We start from the raw sequence: 19,385 nt of genomic DNA on the forward strand, positions 1-19,385 counted from the left end.
TTAAAAAAAGCATCTCATGTAAAATCAGAACTATAGAAATGAATGAACATTCTAACATTGTCACATCAAATAAAAAGAGCTAAACTTTTTGATTGAGTGCTGTAATTATGTTTTTTTCTATGGTGCGGGAGCTGTGTTTTTGACCTCTTGGAGTTTATGTTTCTAGCACCAAAGTTCCACATTGATTTTTTTTTCTCTAGCTCTTTTTCTAATTGCATATCCTCAATGTTTCTTCCTATAAAAAATGTATAAAGTTTGAGCTACATGAAATACCTTTAGTCTAATATTTTTTTTGGGGGGGGGAATGGTACCATTTGGTACTCTGCAAATAGTATCAGTATCTCTAGGATATTTTTAGCTTTAGCTCAGACCCCTTTCTCTTATTTCCTGAGCTAACTAGCACTTCTAGTCTTCAGCTGCTTTGATACTGGGAGAATTACTAGCAATTTGGAAAAACATGCTTTAATTGTAGCTAAGAAATAGACTAAATGCAAGGCCCATGAGTTTTTGTTCTACCCTCTTCTTAAATGTCTTTGCAACCCAGGTCAAAACACTTACCTGTACATACTTAGTGAGTTTATCTATATAAAGAAGCTGGTGAAATCATTCTTATGAAAGCACTTAAATTAGATGATAGTAGATAATTGATACCAGTATTTCTGGAGGTTTGGTTTAGGATAATGTGCCTGGATAATTTAAAATTAACTGCTGACAATACAAAAGAAAGTAGAGGAGGAGTGCCTGGGTGGCTCAGTGAGTTAAGCAACTGCCTTAGCCCCGCATCCTGGCTCCCTGCTCAGCGGGGAGCCTGCTTCTCTCTCTCACTCTGTCTGCTGCTCCCCCTGCTTGTGCTCTCTCTCTCTGTCATATAAATAAATAAAAATAAAATCTTAAGAAAAATTAAAAAGAAAAAAGAGGAGGGAGATGGGACTTTAAACTTTGTTTTTGTTATTGTCTTATTGTAACACAGTAGTGTACGAGCTTTTTTTGTGTTGTTGAAGAAAACTAGAATCATAACACTAATAGCAGAAATGTACTCTTCATCTTAAATTTAGATCACTGGAATTACATGCTTTGAAAACTAAGGTGAGACAAAAACAAACCTGTTGATCTTCTTTTCCTTTTAACAGAGAATCTTGCAACAATAAGAAGAAAAGATAAAATTTCAGTGATGTGCCAAAGTCGAACTCCATCTTACATACTTATGGCTATGCCATATCTGAACTATATTTAGCAGCATTTCTGAGGCAGAACAATTGTTATGGCAAGACAAAGAGATGGGTGGGGAAAATGTGATGTCTTTGTATTTTCCCCTAGGTATTAGAGGAATCATGTGCATTTATAGAAATCATCTTTGACACTCTAGAAGCAGAATCTCTTAACCCCAGAAATTACCTTAGATCTTGTTTTATAGATGAGCTCCATGTTCTGTGTAGCTAGTCATGATGATGAGAATGATATCAGTGTTTTCACTATTGTCTATTCTTATACCAACTACTAAGAGCTCGATGACTATCGATTTAACTATTGTTCTTTTGGCTTAGCTGCAGGCTGGGATTTCTAGCCTTTGAGCCTATAAATGAGGATACATAAAGAAATCCTCTCTCATTCTCATGGCAACAAGTTGTTGGAAGATGGACCCATTCCTTTTATTATGACTTACATGGACAAAGGCTTTGGAATGGCAAAGGAAAGTAGATACTCTCACTAGCTAACAAAAAATAAAGTAACTACTGTATCTGTGTTTCAGTGGATTCATGGAATGAGTAAAAACATTTGTCTATTTTATTCAGGGTTACTGAGAACTTAACCATGCATTTATATTGAACTGGACAAATGGGAAGTTGCAAAGTAAAACTTTAGTTGCACATGCTTACATACTTCAATATACAAAATTAAGAGATGAGCACAGGGGGTTAAAGAAGGTTGACATGAAGTAGCACTTAGAGTTGACAGAGCAAAACAATGACTGTTACATTGTAGCATGCAGCTTTTGGCAGCTTCAATTCGTTCAGAATTCTAGAAGCATGCAAAGACTGCCTTAAGAACTTCCTTGGAGTAGTCCAAATGAAGAACAATGAGATTCTAATAAGAATTACTATGGAATTGATCTTTACTTATGGCTTTCATAAGAATTATATCCACATGGATGAAGTTTTCTTCCAGAAATAATTTTTGAAGCACTCTATTAAACATATTTTAAGACTTAATCAGTTTTCTATACAATATAGTTAAACTTTTTCACTTTGCCATTTTCTTTTAATTTTCAGAGTCTTTCAAAGTCTTCAATTACATGTTCAAATAAAAAACGTATTTAGTAGTATTATTGTCTATTTAATTATTTACCAGTTTATACTCCTTGGCCATTCTTAGGTTTCCTTTTGGGTTATAAGTATGTGCCATTTTTCCCAGTCCGAATTTGTCAAATATATTTTATTATTTTTCAATGGTATCAATTGTTATTATTGACAAAAATCAGTGCTCACTGACATTTTTAAATAAGGTCTATTTTATTTGGGATTAGATAAAATTATCCATTAGGGTAAATAAAAGTTATTTTTCTGGGACTTCTTTTTTTTTTAAATGTCTTACTAGTGTGGTATCATTTTTGCCTAATATTCCTCACCTATTTTTCAGAGCATGGTACCCCTATACATCCAGTCACACAAACAAGAAAAGTAGTCACCCTTTTACTTTCTTGTAATTCAAACTCTTATATCTAATTCATCACCAAATCTCTTTTAATTTACCTCTGAAATATATTGTAAATGATCCCACACTTTAGAACACTACCTTTGCCACATAAGCACTAAATTATTGTAATATTCCACATTCTAGTCTTCTCTTATCCATTCCAGTCACTGGCCACTGAACCCAAAGTCTCTTCACCCCCCCCAAATTCCTAAACCTTAAAACATTTCAAAGATTCTGAGATGTCAGTTGTTATCAGTCGTGCCTGAACTGCCACACATTGTGGAATATGAAGAGAAAAGCCTAAATAAGAGGCATTATCGAGTTTCACACAAGAATACCATTAAAGAATATTTATCACTATTTTTTGTAAGTTGGGATAATTTTGTTTCCAGCTTCAATATCAATACTAGTTGTGCATATATGTATATGTATTGGTCTTCCTAACTAAACTTGAGTTCAGGAATGCCAATTATCATTGTTAACATTAGGATGAAACAAAAATGCCCCTTAATGTATATCTGCTGTCAGCCATTTCTTCTCTCTGCTACATTAACTTCAAAAATAATAATAATAGGGGCGCCTGGGTGGCACAGCGGTTAAGCGCCTGCCTTTGGCTCAGGGCGTGATCCAGGCATGATGGGATCGAGCCCCACATCAGGCTCTTCCGCTATGAGCCTGCTTCTTCCTCTCCCGCTCCCCCTGCTTGTGTTCCCTCTCTCGCTGGCTGTTTCTATCTCTGTCAAATAAATAATAAATAAAATCTTAAAAAAAAAAAAACAAAAATAATAATAATTCAAAAGAATTCTTCCTGACTACTGACATCTTCTCTCCGTATCTACTATGATTGCTTTAATCTTCCCTTAGTATTTTTTTTAATATTCTCAGAAACTGTAGTTACATCACTTCTCTTTCTTTATATTGGTAATTGGTATCTTTTTTTTCATGATCAGTTTGGCTACTGGCTTATCAGATTTCTAGATCTCCATAAAGAACCAGTTTTTAGTTTTACTATTTTTTTCTATTTTTTTTTTTGTTTTCTACATCACTGATGTTTAATTGAAATTTGTATTGATTTAATTGTAGATCCACATGCTATTACAACAAAATGGAGACCCCGTGTGTAGTTCGTTCATTGCCGCATAACCCTAGTGATAAGAGTTGTTTGTTGTAGTTGAATCCTCCCTACCTGTGGAAGATCAGGAATGTTGCTGCCTTTGGTACTTGAGGTAGACTCACCCACTACGGGTATTCCCAAGCAACACTCTAGTCTGGCAGTAGGAAGGGTTTATCAGACATTTGTAGACAAAGAAGCTTCTAAGACCAGGCTGTTTGTTGCAGGATTCTCCACTGTCCAATCTGCTCAAATGATTTTTATCAGTGTGTTTTCCTTGATGACTCTATTTAAATAGTAATGTCTTAACCTGGTAATACTTATCTGTTTCATTTTCTTATTTTTCCTCCAGAGATCTTAATCAAAATTAAAAAATATATATTGTCTATGTTACTTGTTTGTTTGATGACTTTGTTTCTCTATAACAGAATTTAAGCTCATTTAAGGCAGGATTTTTTTTTTTCTCTCTCTTTGAATCACTGTTCTCTCTTCCATACCAGGAAAAGAGATACATATACAATTTTTTATTTCACAAAAAGAAAGAAGAAATGTGAGCAGGAAAGAATAAATTAAGTAAGGGGAAAAAGATAAGGAGGGAAGGAAAAAAGGATGGAATGAAAATAGAAAGAAGGAATAAAGGATTGAAGGAAGTAAGAAATAAAGGACAGACGTTGGGATCACAAATATGAGGATAGAGAAATATATACTTTAAGATCTGAAGCTTATTATCATTGGGCCTAAATTTTTCAACATGTTGACATGCTGTTTTTAGTATACTTAAAATTTTCACAGGCTTCTATTCCATCCTTTCAACTAGAAGAGAACATGGGGTCAAGTGAGGACTATTGTTGATGCTGCATCTATTTGGGTTTTCTGGAAACAGATTCTGAAGACTTTTACATAATAGTTTGCTGAAGAGGGACACAGGAGATACACCTGTAAAACACTCAGAAAGAAAACAATGGGCAGAAGCTATCAATCAATGCAGTTGAGACTGAGACCTCAGCCAATCTCAACAGAAAGTTCAGAGCTGTCATATTTCCTCAAAGTTTATGAGGTTGATTCTATTCATTCCCCTTCTAGATATAGACCACATGTTGGCTCTGGGAGGGGAAACAACTGTGGGTTAGGCAACTTCATCAAGATAAGAGCCATTTTGAATGAATAAGTAATAATCTATCAGTAGCTAATATTCCCTTTGGCTAAGCGATAGATGTATCCACCCTAACGAGGATATCTGAAACCCAGGTGAGGATATTTGGACAATATTTATTTATTGTGTGGGATTTTTTCCAGTTTTATCAAGATATAATTGACATTGTAACATTGTATTGCCATATATGACATAGTAAATTGCATAAATTTAAGATTTACGGTGTGATGATTTCATACAGGCATATATTATGAAGTGATTACCACAATAACATATCTTTCAACTCGTGTGATTACAGTTTTATTGTTATTGTTATGGTAAGAACATTTAAGATTTACTCTTCTAGCAACTTCCAAGTATACAATATGGTATTGTTGTAGTCACTATACTATACATTAGATCCCCAGAATTTACTGATCTTAGAGCAGGAAGTTTGTAACCTTTGACACAACTGATTTCTTTATGTTGATTTCTGTATCCTGTAACTTTACTGAATTTGTTGATTAGTTCTAACAGTTTTGGGAGGTACTGTTAGGTGTTCTATATATAATATCATATCATCTGCAGAGACCATTTTACTTCTTTCTCTTTCAATTTGAATGTCTTTTATTTTCTTGCCTGATTATTCTGGTTAGAATTTTGAGTACTACGTTGAATAGGAGTGGAAAAAGTTGGCACCTCTGTCTTGTATCTGATCTTAGAGGAAAAGCTTTCAACCTCTTAGTGTTAAATAGGATGTTAGTTTTGGGTTTGTCATATATGTTTTTATTATGCTGAGGTATGTACTTTCTATACCACATTTATTAAGAGTTTTTATCATGAATAATGTCAAATTTTGTCAAAACCTTTTTGCATCTACTGGGAGAATTATATATTTTTTTTTATTTTTCGTTCTATTTATGTGGTATATCACATTAATTGATTGGCATACATTGAACCATCCCGGCATTTCAAGGATAAAACCCACTTGGTCATGGTGTATGGTCCTTTTAATGTGCCGTTGAATTCAGTTTATTAGTATTTTGTTGACATTTTTGCGTCTGTATTCATCAGTTTGGTCTGTTGCATTCTCACTGGCTTTGGTATCAGGGTTATGTTGCCCTAGGAAACAAGTTTGATAGTGTTCTCACCTCTTCAGTTTTTTGAAGAGTTTAAGAAAAACTGGCTATCATTCTCTAATTGTTTGCTAAAATTCACCATTAAAGCTATGTAGTCCTGAGCTTTTTTTACTGGGAGCTTTAATTACTGATTCAGTCTCTTTAGTCATTGTTCTATTCACATTTTCTGTTCTTAATGAATCAGCCTTGGTATTTTGTTTTTAGGAATTTACATATTTCTTCCAGGTTATCCAACTTTGACTTTTATTGTCCATAGTAGTCTCTTGTGATCTATTGTTCTTAGTTGGTTCAGCTAAAATTTGTCAGTTTTGTTTATTTTTTTTAAAAAAATGACTTTTCTATTTTTTTTTCTGGTCTATATATCTGTTCTGATCTTTGTCATTTTCTCCCTTCTGCTAACATTGGGCTTAGTTTATTCTTATTTTCTAGTTTCTGGAGGTATAAAATTTGTTTGTTCATTTGAGATCTCTCTTTTTTTCTTTTTTGTATGTGTTTATTACTATAAGCTTTCCTCTTATAACTGTTTTTGCTGCAGCCCATTAAGTTTTGGTATGTTATGCTTTTCGTTTGTTTCAAAATATTTTTTATTTGCTTTCTGATTTGTTCTTGACCCATTGTTTGTTTGGGAGTGTATTGTTTAATTTCTACACATTAGTGAATTTACTAGTTTTCTTCTTGTTAAGGATTCTAGTTCCTTATCGATGTGATCAAAAGACACTGGGTATGATTTTGATCTTCTTAATTTTTTAAGATTTCTTTTGTGAACTAACATGTGATCTACTTTGGAAAATAAGAATCTGTACTCTGCAGCTGTTGGATGGTGTTCTGTATATCTCTGTTAGGTCCGTTTGATCTACAGTATAGCTCAAGACCAGTGTTTCCATTTGATTTTCTGTCTGGATGATTTATCCACTGCTGAAAGTGGAATATTGATGTCCCCAATATTATCGTATTGTTGTCTATTTCTCTCTTCAGATTTCTCCCTAGGACTCCCTGCCCCCTGGTTACATAGCACACCTCAGTAATTCTGGATGAGACAAGATAGAAGCATCTTTTTAGCAGTGTCCATCAAAGCTGGGCAGGCCTGATGCTCACTCACATAGCCTTATTTTTCCTTGTGGGAGAAATCATAGGTCAAGATGGTTTCTCATGAGTGGATCATGCAAAATTTGATATAGTTGGTCTACAGGCCACTTCAGGGTCTACAGTTAAGACGGGGGGGGGGGTCTGTATGCCTATAGTCCAACTTATAAGTAGGTGTGACTATTTTCAGGTCCCCTGGTGTATGTTGCTGGTGACAAAACCAAAGCCAAACAGAAATGAAGCTAGGTCCCCAGAAATACAGAGGTGTGTCTAGGCATAAGTCAACTGCGTGAGTATCAGGCTTCTTTATCAAAAGGGCTTTTCTCTGTCAGACTACAGTGGGCTTCACGATCTCCACCTGGATCCCAAAGCTCCCACAAAGGCTTTTCTGTCCATGGATGGATGCCATATTATTATTGTTGAGGGGGAGAGACATGTGAAGGATGTCTGACTCAGCCATACTGCTAATATCACTTCTGACTTATTTTATTCGTTTTACTTCTCTGGGGTGCATGTTCTGGAATAATGATTGTTCTCAAATATCTGAATCATCTGGGATGCTTACTAAAAATACATATTTTAGTGGAGCACCTGGGTGGCTCAGTTAGTTAAGTGTTTGCCTTCAGCTTAGGTCATGACCCTGGGGTCCTGGGATCAAGCCCCACGTCAGGCATCCTGCTCAGTAGGGAGTTTGCTTCTCTTGCTCCCGCACCCCTTCCCCCACTTGTGTTCTCTCCTTCTCAAATAAATAAATAAATAAAATAAAAAAAACATATTTCAGGGAAAAATACATATTTTAGGGACTCACTGAAGATTTACTAAATCAGAAATTCATAGAATCAAGATAAAGAACCACATTTTTAATATGCATCAAATAATATTGACATAAGTGACTAATGGTTTCCATGGTCAGAAAGACTGATTTCCACTGTGAACTCAATGAAGGCAATTGAATCTTATAAATCTTGTTTCTCCATTTCCAGATACATAACTTATTAATAAACACTTATTTTTATTGAATAGTTGTTTATCAATGTTAATACATCAATCAATGTTAATTATCAAAAATATTTTGTTATTGATGCAGACATCATTTTACTGTGAAACTCATTTCATTCAGAAATGGAATTACAATCTATTTCATTTTTATAAATGTAATACATTACTGTGAGATTACTAGCAATTTCTTTGTGCTGATGCAGGTGGAAAAACATCATCCTTTTACTCACGATTGCCAAAACCTGGAAACAACCAAAATGTCCTTTAGTAGGTGAATGGACAAATAAATTGTAGTGCATATAGACAATGGAATATCATTCAGTGCTAAAAAGAAATGAGCTATTAAGCCATGAAAAGAGATGGAGGAAACTTAATCACACATTTCTAAGTAAAAGAAGCCAATCTGAAAAAGCTACATACTGTATGATTCTAACTATATGACATTTGGGAAAAGGCAAAACTATGAAGACAGAAAATAGATCAGTGGTTGTCAAGGATGGAGGGTAGAGGGACAAATAGTTGGAGTACAGAGGATTTTAGGGCAGTGAAAATACTTTGTATGATACTATAATGATGGATATATCATTATACATTCATCCAAATCCATAGACTATAACACCAAGAGTGAATTGTGATGTGAACTATGGGATCTGGGAGATTATGATATGTCAATTAGTTTCACCAATTCCAACAACTGTGCCCCTATGGGGGGGGGGTATTGATAATGGGGAAGACTATGTGTGTGGGGGGTCATGTGGTATACGGAAAATGTCTGTACTTTCCTCTCAGTTTATTGTGAGCTTGAAACTGTTCTGAAAATGAAGTCTCAAAAAGAAAAGAAGAAGAAGAGGAAGAAGAAGAAGAAGAAGAAGAAGAAGAAGAAGAAGAAGAAGAAGAAGAAGAAGAAAGGAAGAATCGATAGTAATGGGGAAGAGAAGTTAGAAAGCTTAAGCTTCCTTTCACACACAGACCTGAGCTGAGGAGAGGAGAAATGTTTTGTTATATTTAGTTATGGTTTCTTTTATACAGTCTTGGACTGGAAACTTATTAACTAAATCATGATTATATTAGTTTTTAGAATGACTGCAAGAATGGATACTATGTAAGAATAAGCTGAAAAGACATAGGACCTGCCAGGTTTTCATGGAGAGGCAGGGGAAGATAACCCTCACTGAATAAATTTTATAGAGAGATTCTGAGACTAAAATAAAGTTACATTTTTTAATTTAAAACACAACCCTGACCCAAATTTTCCCCACCCCCAGGCCTTTGGCAAAAACCATACATCTCATTGGTTATTAGATGCAATCCCTATTTTTTGCAGGAAGTCTTATGAATGTCATTTCCTCTAACTGCTTGCTCAATACCTTACTGGCAAATGTTTATGACATGTAGATAGCTAACATAAAATACATACTTTTGAAAAATGACATTATTTCTTATGGTATATAAGTGTGTTTGTCCTTGCTGAAGCAATTCACACTTACAGCCAGTAGCATTAGAGACGAGTAAGTCCTAGGCCTGGAAAGGCTTTAGAGCATATTTCTATTCTGTTTCCAGATCCAAAAAACAGACTAATAGACTTCAGGAGATAGATTCAAAAGTTGCACTCCCAACCTGAGCTGAAAACAGGGCATATTTATGTTTTGTCTTGGAAAACATATTAGAATGCCTGAAATCTAAGACTTAATTTAAAGGTTCACTGACACCATTCACTTTGTTGTATCTTCCATCTTATTCTTGTTTTCTGCATCTTGCCTTGAGAATTATAGTAAGCATCATTTTTTTTTTTAAAAAAGAGAGGGAGAGAATGCATGTGTGGATAGTGTGGGGAGAGGAAGAGGGGGGAAGGGGAGATAGAATCTTTTTTTAAAGATTTTATTTATTTATTAAGAGAGAGAGACAGCAAGAGAGAGTGAGAGAGAAAGAGAGAGCATGAGCAAGAGGACAAGAGGAGATGCAGAAGGAGAGGGAGAAGCAGACCCGCTGTTCAGCAGGGAACCCAACACAGGGCTCGATCCCAAAAGCCTGGGATCAAAGGCAGACGGTTAACCAACTGAGCCACCCAGGTACCCTGGCAGAGAGAATCTTAAGCAGGCTCTATATCCAGCATGGAGCCTGACATGGGGCTTGAACTCAAGACCCTGAGATCATGACCTGAGTCAAAATCAAGAGTCAGACACATAATCAACTGAGTTACCTAAGCATCCCAGCAAGCATCATCTTTTTAATTTATGAGACTGTTTGATATTAATTGGACAGTACTAAGAACATCAAAAAGTCTTGGATTTTCTTCCTATTCAGAGTAATTATTAGCTTTTAATTATTGATTGAACAGGACAAAAGTCTTACAATGTAAGAAAATAAAAATATCAATGGCAATAAAATAGTCTGCGACTTTTTATAACCAAAACCAAAGCCACCATATCATTAACTCTTCAAACTCAGGGTCCTATTTTTGAAACACTGCAAAATATTTTACTACCTTTCCCTCTTCTTTTAAAGTATATTGTCTTGGCAACATCATATATCTATTACAATAACATCAACTTTCATCTGTAGCTTCAATTTATATTTCTAGGCCCAAACTTTATTTCAGTTATGCATTAAGTTTTTTCATTTACTCAATAGACATTTATTCAGCACCAAATATACCTGCATATAGGATAGAAATGTTGTTTGCTACCATGTAACTTACACTGTAAAGGGAAAGATAAAAAAAAATAAATAATATATATGTATATCTAGTCATTTAATATTTATATAATGTAATAATACATTGTATAGACCAAATTTTTGTGTCCCCTTCAAAAATGCACATGGTGAAGCCCTAATTCACCATGTGATGATTTGGGGAGATGAAGTCCTTGGGAGGTAACTAGGGTTAGAGTCAATCCTGAAGGTTGGACCCTTTGATGGGATTAGTTCTGTTACAAGAAGAGACAACAGAGAGCTTTCTCTCTGAAACTTTCTCTGTCTCTGTCTTTGTGCTACATGCCCACACAAAGAAGAGGACATAAAGCACACAATGAAAAGGAAGCAGTCTACAAATCAGGAAGAGAGCCTTCACTGGGAACCAAATTGGCCACACCTTGATATGAGGTTTCCCAACCGTTAGAATTGTGAAAAGTTTCTGTAAGGCTTGTCTATGATATTTTTTTACAGCAGCCTGAGCTAAGACATATGTGTTCATAATGGTCATTGTGATGAGTTATGATGAAAATGCAGAATGCTGAGACATTTACCAATAAGATAAAACATTGTTTATGGGGTTTAGGAGGGCTTTCTTAGGATTCTGTGAAGAATTAATGTCTATTCCTGGACTACGATATGAGGAAAAGTAATCCAGATAAAAACATTGTAGCTAAGTGAAGTCATTGTGTGTGTGTGTCAGTCAATTAGTAAGTATCATGATCATAATTGTTTTAAAAGGCCATTCTTTTTCTCTCTATTCTTTCTCTTTCTCTCTACTTCCTCTTCCCATTCTTTTTTGAAGAATGAGTTTTAGAGGATCAAAACTAGAAGCATGAAGCATATAGGTTAGGTGAGAAATGAGAGATAATTATGGCTTTCTTGACAGTGGTAGTTGAAGTAGTAGATTTTATTAGATGAATTCCAGATATGTTTGAAGTTAGAGATAAAATAAACTGATAATGGCTTTGATGTGGTTTTGGAATATAGGTGAAGTTTGGTGGGGTCGGGTCTGGAGCCAGCAGCCAAGAAACAATTCTTGAGACGTCTTTGGTGCAAAAAGGTAGTTTTATTAAAGCACAGGGACAGAACCCATGGCCAGAAAGAGCTGCTGCACCAAGGTTGTGAGGGGTGGTTAATTATATACTTGGGAGTTGGGGGAGATAAGGAAAAGGGAGGTTTCAAAAGGATTTTCATACGTTGAAGACTCACAGGATACCAGAGGCCTTACCATTGTCGAGTTAAGGTTGTTTTTCCTTCTAGCAAGGCATTAACATTAAGATGGTGGGAAGTTTCCTGGGGGGATGTCACGCATATCCCACCCAGGAGTGCAGGGAGAGGGGTTTCAGGGTGTCAGCTTGTGCTTTGTCCTTAGCTAACCTTCTGCTCCCTCATCAGATTGATATAAGAATAAAAGAATTATCTAAAAACTAAACATACATGTATGGCTTGAGAAATTCTGTGGCTCATTTTGGAGTTTTCTAAAGAGATTCTCAGACTAGGAGGGTATAGATTTTGGAAAGTAATCAGTAAGCCTTTTGGGCCGTCTTAAGTTTGAGATGGCCACTAAACATCTAAGATAAGACATCAAGTGGGCATTTGAATATGTATATGTGGAATTTTGTAGAAAAGTCAGTGTAGAAGATTCAGAATTGAATTATAGATTATACTTATTTTAAGATCCAGGAAACTGAATGCATGCTCATTGGTTTGCATATAGATAAAATAATGAGAGAAAACCCAAGATGCATCCTACATTATAGGTCGAGAGAGGGAGGAACTAACAAAAGAGAAATATCAGGAGCTGTCAATGAGATAGAAGAAACCCATGAAATGTAGAGTAAAAGAAGACACCACCCTCCAAAAAAGGGAGAGAATGTTATCAATTTTCCTAAATATATCTGAGTTTAAAAACTAAAAAACAAAAACAAACAATGAAAAGTTACTTGATCATTGAGTTTAGAAATAAGGGACAACATTGAAGAGAAGAACTTCAATGGAATTATGGAAGTATATAGAAGGCACTAGACATAGATTAGCTGATAGTATTAATTGACTTTAAACACTTAGAAAAAAAAATACTCCCGTGTCGTCCGGGGGCATAGTAATGAGATTTTCTTTGTAGATTTCTTAATATGTAATATGAAGCATAAACATTTTAATTTCCTATGGACATGGGACTTTTCTTCTTCGAGGGTTGTGCTGGAAGTACTGTTTTATCAAAGAGATTCACTCTCATGAGAAGAATCACCTTAGAGTTCCTCTAGTCTTTATCTCTTTGTGCTTGAAAAAGAAACAACAATCTGTTTGTATGCAGGGAAAATTAAAACCATCTAAGTGTTTCAATCAGAGAAAATTTAACACAAGGAATTGGTTACATGGGTGATTGGATACCAAAGGAAGACAATTTATGAGAAAGTAAGCCGAGATTAGAAACAGCAGGAAATACTACCATTCCTAAGACTGGAGGGACACATGAAAGAAATGATGTTATGAGAGCTCTGAAGCTGGTGCTCTATAGCAAGGGCTAAACTTTTGCAGGAGCCGACACAGAGGGAAGGTGTATTTTGTAGGAAACAGAATAATGAAGAGAAGGAGCTAATGTCAATGAAGCCACTGGAAACAGAGTATAGAAATAATCTTACTTCCTTAATACACTTGAACTATATTCTGCTTCTGATTCCTATCTTTGGCCAGAGGCAAAGGTATTTGGACAATGTTGTTCCTAAAATACTAAGCAAATCAAGAAGGAGAAGTACCAGGATTGTATTTTAAAAATAAGCATATTACTGACATGCATTCTTAGATAGTGGGTATTCAAAGGTAAATCTTTCAAATATGTCTTACTAAATAATATAAGATGATAACAAAACATTTACATTGTATTATTGCTATGGAATAATGGGTGGAACTGCTGTAGGCAATGAACTTATTTAGAAGTGTTGTCCATTAATTCATAAATTTGTATCAGTACAGAAAAATCTATGACTAAGTCTTTATTCCCTCATTTGGTTCACACATTTGAAGAAAAAATCCATTCTTCTTATCTGATTTAGAAAGAATAGTATTAAGATGGTAGAGCTCACTGACTTTTGAAAGCATAGGAAGAAATTGATTGAACAATATTTCTAACCTCAGATTACTGTTGTATGCCATTTTTAGTTTGAAATTACCCACTTGATTCTGCTACAGGAAAATGATGTTAGACAATTTAAGTAATAGCAATCAAAATTAATGAATATGTTTTCATTAAATTCAAATGCACTGAAAGTATTGTCATTGAAATCACGTTTCCCTTATGCAGAAGGAAGACTTTTTTTTCAAAAATTTTCCCAATAATTTTCACATATAATGAGATGGAACAAGTCAAAATAAATCTAATGTATTTGACCAACAATTTGCTAATTGGGGATTGAGGTCCAGTTCATTTTTCTTCTATAAGAGGATACATCTGTTTAAAAACAGAAGGGGAAGAAGTTGATTAACCATGGTTGCTGCAGTGACTGGAAGACTTCTGGGAAAGGTGGTGGAGTAGGAGAACCTTAGGTTCCTCATCCCACAGATAGAACTAGATAACATTCACATCAGTGTAAACAACCCAGAAAATGACCCAAAGACTGGCAGAATGAATCCCACAGCTAAATGTAGAAAAGCTATACTGAAGAGGGTGGGAAGGGCAGAAATGTGGTCAGGAACTAAACAGAGTTGCAAGACTGTGGGAGAGAGGGATGCTGTAAATGTGGAGGGTGGAGGGAAAGATGAATCCCCATGACATTTGGCTTTGAAGCCCAAAAGAGCTGAATTTCGTGAGTTCTTACAAATAGCAAAACTTAAAACCTGGAATTTTAAAACGTCAGTTGGCTCAGCTCTGGGAAAGTTGGTGGAAAAGAGAAAACTGAGTCCCTGAACTTAAAGAGACAGAATAACAAACAGCCTGTGGAGATACAGTATAGAAACAGGAGTCTGAAAGGTGCTTGAGGCATATGGGAGGGAGAATTATTTGGGAAAAAGTCACTGGGAAACTCTTTCAGGAACAAAGGAATGGGCAGATGTCATTTCTCTCCCCTGTCCCCCAGTAGAAACACACAGCCACCTGTAAGACTTGCTACCTAACTTGCTAACACTGCTTCCCCACTCCTCCATATTGTGCTTCTGCAAATCCACCCCTCTGGACAACTTGTCTCAGTCCAGTGCTGTAGGGCCCCTCCCATAGAGGACCTTAGCATTCAAAGCTTGCTGGCAACACGCACTGTGCTTCTGTGCTGTGTTTCACCACATCTGCCCTCTCCAATATGCTTTTGGCCAGAGCCCATACAAGATGGTGTGTAAGCCTGTAGGGCACAAGCAACTCCTACAGTGGCCAGCACCACTCCGAAGTGACTCCTGTCCCAGAAAGAGGGAAAGATAAACACACACACACCAGTCAAAGGCCCCACCCAGCATTGGGCTGGAGGCAGACGGTGATCTGACTACAAGTCCCACACACCAACAAAAGCTTCTCAGAGCACAGCACTGCAGGGAAAGCACCCTGCAGTTTTGTGCTACTGCATCTCTGGCAAATACCTGGTCTGACTCAACTCAAGCCCAAGGTGTCCCAAGACTGGCCCACTAACATCACAGGGAACAAACACTGCCCACAGCAGGTAGAGAGAGCTATTGTAGATGATTGGACTGAGGGAAAAGACGGTTTAGTCACAACACCAAGGTACATGCATCACACATAAGAAACACCCCTGAAGTTCCAGATCCTGGTGAACAGGGGACACTACATGGCAGTGCACTACAGGACCTCTTCTTCATAAGGCCCCTACTTTCAAGTGCAATATACATAGCTGTCTCTCTTAACACATAAAACAGACACAGGGGGTTAGAGAAAATGAAGAGATAGAGGAATATGTCTCCAATTAAAGAATAAGACCAAAGTCACAGCAAGAGACCTAAGTGAAAGATAAGTAATATGCCTTGATAGGAAATTTAAAGTAATGATCATAAAGATAATCATTGGATGTGAGAAAAAAGTGGAGGACATCAGAAGACTCTTAACAGTGAAATAAAAAAGAACCAATCAGAGATGAACACAATAAATGAAAAGAAAAATACACTAGATCAGATAGTAGACTAGATGAAACAAAAGAACAAACCAGTGCCCTGGAGGATAAAGCAATAGAAAGTAACCAAACTGATCAAGTGAGAGAAAAAAAGAACACAAAATGAGAATAGACTTAGGGAAATCAGTGGCACCATCAAGCATAATTTCATTGGTATTATAGGGATCCCAGAAGGAGCAGAGAAAGAAAAGGGGCAGAAAATTTATTTGAAGGAATAATAGCTGAAAACTTCCTGAATCTGGGGAAGGAAACAGAAATCCAGATGCAGGAGGCACAGGATCCCCCAACAAAATCAACCCAAGGAGGTCCACACCAAGACACAGTAATTAAGATGACAAAACATAGTGGTAAAGAGAGAATTTTAAAAGCACAAGAAAAAAAAAAAAAAAACACAGCTATATACAAGGAAAATCCCATAAAGCTGTTAGCAAACTTTTCAGCAGAAACTTTGCAGGCCAGAGGGTAGAGTTATGATGCATCCAAAGTGCTGAAAAGAAAAACTCTGCAGCCAAGAATACTCTATCCAGTAAGGCTGTCATTCAGAAGTGAAGGAGAGATAAACAGTTTAGCAGAGAAAAATAAAAGTTAAAGGAATTCATAACCATTAAACTAACCCTACAAGAAATGTTAAAAGGGACTCTTTGGTAAGGAAAGAATGTAAGCAAGAGTAAGGAAAGTAGGAAGCACAAAAGCAGTAACAATAAGTATATCTGTAAAAATCAGTTAAGGGACTCAAAAAATAAAAGGATATAAGGTATGACACTATATACCTAAAACATGGGGAGGAGAGGAGTAAAGAATAGGTTTAAACTTAAGCGATCATCAACCTAATATAGATGATTAAATACAAAAGATGTTATGTATAAACCTAATGGTAACAAACCAAAACCAGTAATAGATATGCAAAAAATAAAGAGAAAAGGTTCCAAGTATCACTAAAGGAAACCAATTAATCATGAGAGAAGATAGCAAGAGAAGAAAGGAATGAAGAAAAACCACAAAAATAACCATAAAACGAGGAACAAAATGGCAAACTTACCTATCGATAATTACCTGGAATGTAAATGGACTAAACATTCCACTTCAAACACACAGAGTGACACAATGGATAAAAAACAAGACCCATCTATATGCTGCCTACAAAAGACTCATTTCAGACCTAAAGACACATGCAGATTGATGACTGAGTACTATTCCATTATATATATATATATGTATCACCATTCCATTATATATATATATATACACACACACACACACACACACACACAGCACCTCTTCTTTATCCATTCATCAGTTGATGGACATTTGGGCTCTCTCCATAATTTGGCTGTTGTTGATAATGCTGCTATAAACATCAGGGTTCATGTACCCCTTCAAATCTGTATTTTTGTATCCTTTGGGTAAATACCGAGTAGTGTAATTCCTGGACTATAGGGTAGTTCTATTTTTATTTTTTTGAGGAATCTCCAGAGTGGATGCACCCGTTTGCATTTCCACCAACAGTGCAAGAAAGGTTCCCCTTTCTAAAAAAAAAAAAAAGAAAAGAAAAGGAAAAGAAAAGAAAAGAAAAGAAAAGAAAAGAAAAGAAAAGAAAAGAAAAGAAAAGAAATCTTTGCAATGATGTGGATGAAGCTAGAGTATATTATGTTAAGTGAAATAAATCAGTCAGGGAAAGACCATTTGATCTCAGTCCTATGAAGAATTTAAGAAAGAAAACAAATGACCATATGGGAAGAAGGGGAAGAGAGAGGGAAACAAACTGTAGAGACTCTTAACAATAGTGAACAAACTGAAGGTTGATGGAGGGATGTGGGTGGGCAATGGGCTAGATAGGTGATGGATATTAAAGAGGGCAATTGTTATGAAGAGCACTGAGTGTTGTATGTAAGTAATGAATCACTGAATCCAGAAATGAGTATTTCACTGCTATGTTCACTAACTAAAATTAGAACAAACAAACAAAAAAACAGAAAAGACACATGGAGATTGAAAGTGAAGGGATGGAGAAGCATTTAAGATGCAAATGAATGTGAAATGAAAGCCAGGTAACAATATTTATATTAAACAAAATAGACTTTAAAACAAAGACTGTAACAAAAAACAAAGAAACACATTGTATAATCACTAAAAAGACAATTCAACAAGAAGATATATCAATTGTAAATATTTTTGCACCCAACATGGTAGCACCCAAATACTTAGAGCAGTTAATAACAAATATATAGAAAATAATCAATAGTAATATAGTAATAGTAGGGGATGACTTTAACACCCCACTTATAATCAATGGACACATCAAACAGAAAATTGATAAGGAAACATGGGCTTTGAATGACACATTAGACTGATGGATTTTACAGGTATATTCAGAACATTCCATCCTAAAACAGCAGAATACATTCTTTTCAAGTGCATATGGAACACCCCCAGAATAGGTCACATATTAGGCCACAAAACAAGTTTCAACAAATTCAGAAAGATCAGTCATTCCATGCATCTTTTCTGACCACAACGCTATGAAACTAGAAATCAACAGCAAGAAAAGACCTGAAACGACGACAAATACATGGAGATTAAATCACACACTATTAAACAGTGGCCACAAATACATGGAGATTAAATCACACGCTATTAAACAATGAATGGGTCAAAAAGAAATTATAGAAGAAATAAAACAATACATGGAGACAAATGAAAATGAAAGCACAATGGTCCAAAGCATCTGGGATACAGCAAAAACTATTCTATGAGGGAAGTTTATAGAAATACAGTCCTACCTCAAGAAGCAGGGAAAATCTTAAGTAAACAACTTAACCTGCACCTAAAGGAGTAAAAAAAAAGAAGAAACAAAACCCAAAACCAGTAGAAGGAAGATTAGAGTAGAAATAAATGATATAGAAACTGAAAAACAAAAGCAAAACAAAACAAACAAGAAAACGAATTAATGAACCAGGACGTAGCTGGTTTTTTGAAAAGATCAACAAAACTGATAAGCCTCTAGCCAGACTCGTTAAAAAAAGAGAGAGAAAGAGAGAGAGAGAGAGACAGAGAGATGGAGAGAGAGGACTCAAAATCAGAAATGAAAAAGGAGAAATAACAACTGATACCACAGAAATACAAAAGATTTTAAGAGATTATGAAAAATTTTATGCCAACAAATTGGACAGCTAGAAAAAATACACCCTGTATTTATTGCAGCGTTATTTCTTTTTTTTAATTTTTTAAAAAATTTTTTGTTTATTTGCTTAATAATAATATTTTTTTGTTATATTATGTTAGTCACCATATAGTACATCCCTAGTTTTTGAAGTGAAGTTCCATGATTCATTACTTCCGTATAACACCCAAGGCACCATGCAATACGTGCCCTCCCTCCTTAATACCCATCACCAGCCTATATCATCCCCCCCCCCCCCCCCCCCCCC

This window comes from Ursus maritimus, unplaced genomic scaffold, assembly GCF_017311325.1.
Source record: "Ursus maritimus isolate PB19 unplaced genomic scaffold, ASM1731132v1 scaffold_8, whole genome shotgun sequence".
NCBI lineage: Eukaryota > Metazoa > Chordata > Mammalia > Carnivora > Ursidae > Ursus > Ursus maritimus.